Raw genomic sequence first — 9023 nt, 5'->3', positions numbered from 1 at the left:
TGGATAAGGAAGGGTTTTTAGGAGAATATAATTAACAACCTAAGCAAATTCTTCTGCGAGAGATCAAGTAAATTGACATCAGAGAAGTAATTTTTGGATTTGACATTGGCCATTAAGTTTTGCAAAATGTGTGGCATTGTGGACTTTAATAAGGACAGTTTAAATGGAATAAAAGTAAATATATATATATATATATATACATATATATATTCTCTCTATATATATGTATATATATATTCATATATATGTATATATATATGTGTATATATATATATGTGTGTGTGTGTGTGTGTCATTGCAGAAGACACTGCACATATACGTATATACTAGTTTAGGAGAGCTGGGGTAATGACTAGATTGAATGAGTTATTTCAAAAGTAAGTTTGCACAAATGAATGTCAACACTGCAAGGTGTTGAAAATGGGATGTGAATTAGCTAGGGTTCTCTAAAGAAACAGAGTCAAAAGGAGATGTCTGTGAATATAAGATTTATAAAAGTGTCTCATACAATCATGGGGATGTAAGAGTCCAAAATCTGTAAGGGAGGCTGTGAGCTGCCAGTTCCAATGAAGGTCCTCAATGAACTCTCAGGGAAGGCTGCCTGGCTGAAGCATAAAGAGAGATTTTCTCTTCTTTATGCTTCTGGTGATAAGATTAAGCACCATTAATTGCAGAAGACACTCCCCTCAGGTGATTGCAGATGTAATCAGCCATGGATGCAACCAATGTGCTCATGACTTAAGTCCATGAAATGTCCTCATGGCAACAGATAGGCCAGTGCTTGCTTGACTAGACAACTGGGCACTAACACCTGGCCAAGTTGACACATGAACCTGACCATCACAGTCCACCCCTTGTCAACTTGGTGGCTATACACATCACCTTAAATCATACTTAATCTCTAAATAGAGAACAATAACAGACAGATTTTTCCTTACCTAATAATACCAAACTATGCTGTGTACAAGTAGAAATGCATTAAATCTCTCCAGAATAGGGTGCAAGTCCTTGGGTAATATTCATTCTTAAACTTGATATTCTACTACTTAAATACTATAGCATGAACAATCCAGCTTACACCATATAATAAAAGGGATGCAATAGAAAGGAAAATGAAGATATTTGATTTATATATAAATACATAGACACTAATTACAAAGCAAGGAAGAACTACTCATACCATAACAGTGCTCATCTGTGTAACTGATCATGTGGTCATACTTCATATTTATAGCTACCTTTTTCCACTACCCATTCCATGTTCCTTTACCATCAGCAAGCACCTCAGCTGGCCATAATTCTTTTCCTGGTGGGGTGACCCAAACCTTCCTTTCTAAAGTTTCTGAGCCATTGGTAGTTCTGCCTGGATTGAGTTGTTGCAGATTTCCATTGATTTTAATCAAAGGATATGGTAGTAAAGAGAGATGCCCTAAGGGATCTCCTGTATCTCAGAAAAGCTCTTCTTTACCTCCATTATGTAGTTGCACTCTTATTCCCCCCTGGTAGTCAGGGTTCATCACCTCAGCCATGAAAATAATCCCCCTCTTGGTTTGATGGTCCATGAGCATGAGTAGCCCAAAGTGGTCAGGTGGCAGACTTAAATTCCAGTTCAATGGAATCATCGTTTTTTCTCCCAGTGGAAGCACTATCCTTCCTGAAACTAAAACCCCATAGACCAGCAGAGCTCAAGCTTTCAGGGATAGGAAGCAAAAGTTTTCCTAGTGGAGCACTAGGGGTGATAATGAGTGGTGCCATTCCCATTTCTGCACCTAGTTTCCTGGGATCATGAATCCTGCTATGGAAGAAACAGCATCATAGATTGGATGTTGATTCAGAGCATACACAACCTATTGGAGAACATTGCCCAGACCTGCAAGGTATTACCACCTAGTTGGCACTGTAATTGAGTTTTCAAAAGGCAATTACACCATTCTATCTACTCAGCTGCCTCTGATGATGGGGAGCATGGTAACACCAGAGAATTTCATGAGCATGTACCCATTTCCACATTTCACTTGCTATGTAGTGAGCTCTTTGATCTTAAGCAATGCTGTATGGAATACCACCATAGTGGATAAGGCATTTTGTAAGTCCACAGATGGTAGTTTTGGCAGAAGAATTGCGTGCAGGTAAAGCAAAAATTGTGTGTCTATGTGTCTACTCCAGTTAGAACAAATCTTGTTCCCCCTTCCATGGGGATTACATGGAAGTCATCCAATGTAATCAACCCATTAGTATGTAGCCAGCTGATCACCTGAGGGAATGATACCACTGAGTGTGGGTCTCTGCAAGTGACAGATTGGACACTGAGCAGTGGTTGTAGACAGGTTCGCCTTGGTAAGTGAAAGTCCCTGTTTTTTAGCGTATGCATAACCTCCATTCCTATCATGATTATTTTGTTCATGAGCCCATTGAATCATGACAGTAGTTGTTAGGGAAAGAGGCTAACTGGTACAAGCATAATGGGTCATTGTATTCACTTGATTATTAAAACTTTTGCTGAAGTCACCTTCTCATGCACATTCACATGGAACACAAATATCTTCATGTATTTTGCCCACTCGGAAAGGTCTATCCTCATACGTCTTCCCCAGTCCTCTTTGTCACCAATCTTCCTTTCGTGCTCCTACCAAGTCCCTGAACAGCCAGCCAAATGATTAATAATAGCCAGTGAGTAAGTATACAAACACACCTCTGGCCAGTTCTCCTTCCAAGCAAAATGAACTACGAGGTGCCCTGTTCAAAGTTTGATTTCTTTTCACAACTGGTGAAAGGGACATCCCAGAAAGGGGCTGCAATGCTGCAGCTGTCCATTTTTGGGTTGTACCTGCATATCATGCAGAACCATCTGTAAAACAGGCCCAAATTTATTCTCCCTTAGTCAGCTGACTGTAAGGAACTCCCCAAGAGGCCATAGCTCTGGTCTGGGAAAAACAAGGTAATGTGGCAAGAATGCAGACCATAGGCATTTGGGCCACTTGCTTATGTAACTTATTTGTGCTTTCAGCAGTTTCTCTGGCCCTATCTTGTATATACCTTTTCCAATTTATGATGAAGTGCTGTATGCACATCCAACTTTTGGCTTAGTGAGTCAGTCAGTGAGCTCATGATAAAAACAACTCAGGTCTCATGGTAACCTGGTGACCCATAGCTAAGTTCTCAGTCTCTACTAAGGCCCAGTAGCAGGCCAAAAGCTGTTTATCAAAAGGAGAGTAGTTATCTGTAGCAGATGGTAAGGCTTTGCTCCAAAATCATAAGGGTCTGAATTGTGTTTCTCTTATGGAGGCCTGACAAAAGCTCCAGACAGCATCTCTATTTGCCACTGACACTTCCAGAATCATTGGACCTGCTGGATCATATGGTCCAATAACTAGAGCAGCTTGTACAGCAGCCTGGACTTATCATGGAGCCTCCTCTTATTCAGGTCCTCACTCAAAACTAGTTGCTTTTCTGATCACTTGGTAAATGGGCTGGAGTAGTACACCCAGATGAGGAGTACATTGCCACAAAATCCAAGAGACCAACTGGCAGTGGGCCTCTTTTTTTGTCAAAAGAGGGACCAGATGAAGCAAGTTATCCTTAGCTTTAGAAGGGACATCTCAATATGCCCCACACCACGGAACACCTAGAAATGTCACTGAGGTGGAAAGACCCTGTATTTTTTAATTTATCTCCCATCCTCTGATATGCAAATGTCTTACCTGTAAATCTGGAGTGGTTCCTACTTCTTTCTCACTAGGTCCAATCAACATATCATCAATGTAATGGACCAGTGTAATATCTTGTGGGAGGGAGAAATGATCAAGATCCCTGCAGAGAAGATTATGACATAGGGCTGGGCAGCTGATGTACCCCTGAAGTAGAACAGTGAAAGTATATTGCTGACCTTGAAAGCTGAGAACAAACTCATTTGATGTCATTACTAACAGTTACTGAGAAAAAAGCACTTCCCAGAGTAATAGTTGCATACCAGGTACAAGGGGATGTGTTGATTTACTCAAGCAATGATACCACATCTAGAAAAGTAGCTGAAATTGGGTCACCACATAGTTGAGTTTACAATAACCCACTGTCATTCTCCAAGACCCATCTGTTTTCTGTACAGGCCAAACAGGAGAGTTGAATGTGGTGGGAATCACCACCCCTGCATCCTTTAAGTCATTAACAGTGGAACTAATCTCTGTAATCCATCTGGGAATCTGGTATTATTTCTGATTTACTATTTTTCTGGGGAAGGACAGTTCTAGTGGCTTTCACTTGGCCTTCCCTACCTTAATAGCTCTCACTCCATGAGTCAGAGAACCAATGTAGAGATTCTGCCAGTTTCTTCGTATGTCTGTTCCAATTATGCATTCCAAAACTGGGGAGATAACTACAGAGTGTGTCTGGGGATCTGCTGAACCCACTGTGAAATGGATCTGAACTGGACTCCATCAATCTCCTGATCTCCATAAACCCCTACTATGACTGATGGACCAGAGTGTTATTTTTCATCACCTGGAATTAATGTCACTTCTGAACTAGTCTCTAACAATCCCCCAAATATCTGATCATTTCCTTTTCCCCAGTGTACAGTTACCATGATAAAAGGCCATGGGTCTCCTTGGAGAAGGCTTGGAGGAAGATTAACAGTATAAATTTGTAGCAATGTAACAGGGTCCTTCCCCAAAGAGACCTGTCCCTTCCCTAATTTAACAGGCTGAATACTATCTGTAGTATATATTTTGAGGTCTGTAAACTATCTCAAGTCTAGAAATTAATTGAAGGGTCATGACTCTCTGTTTTGCAATTCAAGTTAGACTTCTATTCACTTGATCTAGAACTCTTCTGCTTATATAGCTCAAACAAAAATTTGGTGGATTGCTCATTGTCATGGTCCTGTTCATGTGTCAACTTGGCCAAGTGGTATTAGATTGCCCAACTATTATACTTCCTGGTATACCATGATCTAGTAGCCAATGCCACAAGTCTCTGTGAGTCAGATTATTTTGATGTCTGTCCAATATTGAAAGCCATGCTCACCTTGTCTTTGGTGATCACGTGCTGTCACCTAGCTTCTGTGAACTCGGGATACAATCAGTCCCATTCTATTATGGATTCCAGCTCAGTGGCAGCCGTTCCCACAGTAATATGTAACCTACACAGAAGGGTGACCACAGTGTTCTTCAGTGATGATGGAGCTAGTCTCACAAATTTATTTCATACAGTTTTGTTAAAAAATGTATCCTCTGGACATTCCTGGGGGTGTATGAGTAGGCTTTCCATGATAAATAGACTCTAACAATTCAATCTTTCTAAACTTTTGAATCCTCTCATCTACATTATACCAAGGAAGTTCTGGCATTTCAACTTCAGGTAATATCAACTGCCTTTTGATTCATCTTCCATCCAACCACACAAGCAAACTGCTAATGCCCTTTTTAATCCCTTGAGCTATAACATTGAATGCAGAATCTCTACTTAGGGGGTCCATATCAATAAATTCAGCCTGATCCAGCTTTATATTCCTCTCATCATTATCCCACACCCATAGAATCCATTGCCACACATATTCCCCTGAATTCTGTCTCTATAAATTGGAAAACTCAAGCAGTTATTTTGGAATATAATGTACCTTCTCATGGGTAACACTTTGTACCTCACCTTTTGGGGACTGTTAGGGCTTTAGTCTAGTTATAGGTCTGTAAGTAAAAAGGGTTGGTGGGGATGAGTATGAAAAGAATTAGAGGTGCCTTCCCAGTCAAATACCTCAGAGCATTTCTTTGCAGTTTCATCTGGTGAAAGAGGATTAATCACTCCAGGCAAAGGAGCAAGGACTATTTCCCCATGGGAGGTAATTATGCACTTCACAGGCAGTGAAGCACTAATCCTTTTAGGTGGAGGTTGGATGGTGGATTCCTCAGGGCTGACTGGAAGTTGGGAGGCAAATTTCTCAGGCAGGCTGGAGGCAGGACAGCTATGTCCTTAGGGCAGACTCCTACAAGTTTATCTAGAAAAGACTCAGCACAATCTGGGGTTTCAATGTGTCCACAGCCATCATTATCAGTCCATATGTCAGTATTCCATGTTTCAGAACCCCACTCCTTTCTAATCAATAATCACTTTATTGGCAGACACTCTGCAAGTTTGAGATTTCAGTTTAGGAAATAAACCTAATACTCTAACAATGAGACTCTAGTCTGATTTTTGGAGATCTCAAGTCTGCAGCTATATTTTCCTTCATGCACTCATAAAAACTTTTACATCTTTCATATAGCACTTAAGCGTCTCATTTGAAATCTTCAGTTCATTTTTTTCACTCATTGCTATATCCAGAATGTCTAACAACAGCCAGCCAATTTCATTATACCGCTTAATTCCACAAAACTGTAAAGGTGTCAAAAACACTCTCACTAGAGCCTTGCCTTTTATAAACATTTAATTAGTAGTATCTAATGGTGATATTTTGCATATCTCTTTTGCAAGCTTGGTGCATGGACTGTCAGTGCCATCCTGATTATGGGAAACAGAAACTTTATTTTCTCTGAGTCAAGTCAGAGTAGAAAACCAATTGCAAAAATTAATTTTTAAGACTCTGTTTCTCAAGAAGCACTCTCATTACCAAGCTGTATTAGCGAGGGTTCTCTAGAGAAAATGAATCAACAGGATATATCTGAAAATATAAGATTCATAACAGTGTCTTATGCAACTGTTGGAATGCAGGTATCCAAGCTTTGTAGGGCAGGCCACGAGGTGGCACCTCCAATGAAGGTCATCAATGAATTCTCAGCAGAGGCTGACTGAATGAAGCAGAAAGAGGGATTGTCTATTCTGAATCCTCCTTGAAAGTCTTCTGGTGATTAGAGTAAGCATTACCCATTGCAGAAGACACTCCCCTTAGCTGATTGCAGACATGGATGCAACCAACGTGATCATGATTTAAGTCCATGAAATGTACTCATGGCAACAGATAGGTCAGTGCTCATTTGACCAGACAAGTGTGCACTATCACTTGGCCAATTGACACATGAATCTAACCTCACAGGATGCTATATGGAAAAAATACAATCAATTCAAACTAGGCTTTGTAGTTAATAGTAAAATTGTAATTTTCTTCCACTAAATGTAAGAAAGAAATTCATATTTTAAAACTTTAACTTATGTGTGAGACTAAAGTAAAAAATTTTATTTGGATCAAAAATTTATATTTTGACTAGTGCATTTACTGATGTAACTTATGTGGACAATTTAATAGAACACCATAAGTACATGGAACCTTGAGTAGGGCATGGGATTTTGCAGGTTTGTCCAGAGTGATGTCCTGATAAATCCCAGAGTGATTTGAACTGTTAAAAAAATATATTTTTCAAAATCCCCTTTGGGGAATGGTGAGAAAGGGGAAAAATTCAGCTTCCCCAAGTGGAGAATTCCTGATATTCTCATAAGCAGTGGGGACAACCAAAGCAATAGGCTGAGCCCTCAATCTTGGAGTTTGTTCATATGAAACTTAATTCCACAAAGGATGGGCTAAGCCTACTTTAAATTAGACCTCAGAGTCTCCCCCAGAGAACCTCTTTTGTTGCTCAGATGTGCCCTCTTCCTCTCAGCCAACCTGGCAAGCAAGCTCGCTGCCCTCCCACTCTCTACATGGGACATGATTCCCAGGGGTGTGGACCTTCCTGGCAATGTGGGACAGAAATCCTAGAATGAGCTGGAACTCAGCATCTTCTTGACCAAGAGGGGGAAGAAAGAAATGAGACAAAATAAAGTGTTCAATGACCGAGAGATTCCAAATAGAGTCAAGATGTTATCCTAGAGTTTATTCTTATGCATTATATAGATATCACCTTTTTAGTCAAAGTGTACTGGAGAGGCTGGAAGGAATTGCCTGAAAATGTAGAGCTGCATTCCAGTAGCCATGTTTCTTGAAGATGATTGCATAATGATATAGCTTTTGTAATGTGACTATGTGATTGTGAAAACCTTGTGTCTGATGTTCAAAAAAAAAAAAAAGTAAAACTGTAATATGCTTCCACTAAATGAAAGAAAGGCAATCTCCAAAGCTAAATGTCATTAAAGGAGGAATCTAAGGCAAGGGTATGGGATTCTTCAGGATGGTGTTGTTCCTCCTTTTCATCTTATTTTATTTATTTTTATTTTTTTATTTTTAATTTTTTCCATTTTTCTCTTTCTTTGAAGAAGAAATGGAAATGTCCTCATATAGACTGTGGTGGTGAATGCATAAACATGTGATTACACCAAGACCCATTGATTGTTAACTTAGTGTGGATGTATGAATTGTGATTAAAACTGTTTAAAAAGTAGACAGAAATATATAAGTGCTGGAGAAAATGTGGAGGAAGGGCGGTACCTAATCAATGTTGGTTGGGAAGTAGAATGGTGCAGCCCCTCTGGAGGGCAATATGGGGGTTCCACAGGAAGGTAAGTATAGGATTGCTATAGGTTCTTGCATAATTCCATTATTATGTATATATTGAAAGAATTGAAAGCAGGGACACTAATTGACATTCTTATACTGTTAATTATTGTGTGAGTATTCACGATTTGCAATGGATGGAGGTGGCCTAAGGGTACATTGACTGATTAATTTATAGTCAGACCGTGTTGAATATACATAATGGAATATTGAGCAGTGGCATGAAGGAATGAAATTGGGAGGTATGAAGCTAGTTTGATGTAACTTGAGGACATTATGTTGAGTGAAATAGGCTAGAAATGAAAAGACAAACACTATAGCACCTCACTAATATGAATTAACTATAATGTGCAAACCCTGAGAATTGAATCCAAGAGCACGGGTTATCAGGGGAAGGTTTATTGTAAAGTTTCCTAAATTGTATGCTCTTACAGAAGTCGCATCTATTACTGAATAGTATTGATTATTTCTAAATTCTGAGATGCCAAGCTCTTTGTGTATAATCTGCTTTGTGCTTGGTATCTGTGCAGCACTGGAGACTCAGAGTTGGAGTTCTGCAGCTATGAAAGTCAGCATTACCCCATAAAGTAACTGTTTAAAAAGCTGA

The sequence above is a fragment of the Tamandua tetradactyla genome, chromosome 19, assembly GCF_023851605.1.
Source record: "Tamandua tetradactyla isolate mTamTet1 chromosome 19, mTamTet1.pri, whole genome shotgun sequence".
NCBI lineage: Eukaryota > Metazoa > Chordata > Mammalia > Pilosa > Myrmecophagidae > Tamandua > Tamandua tetradactyla.
The sequence above is the reverse complement of the archived record's forward strand: the minus strand, read 5'-3'. Positions refer to the sequence as shown.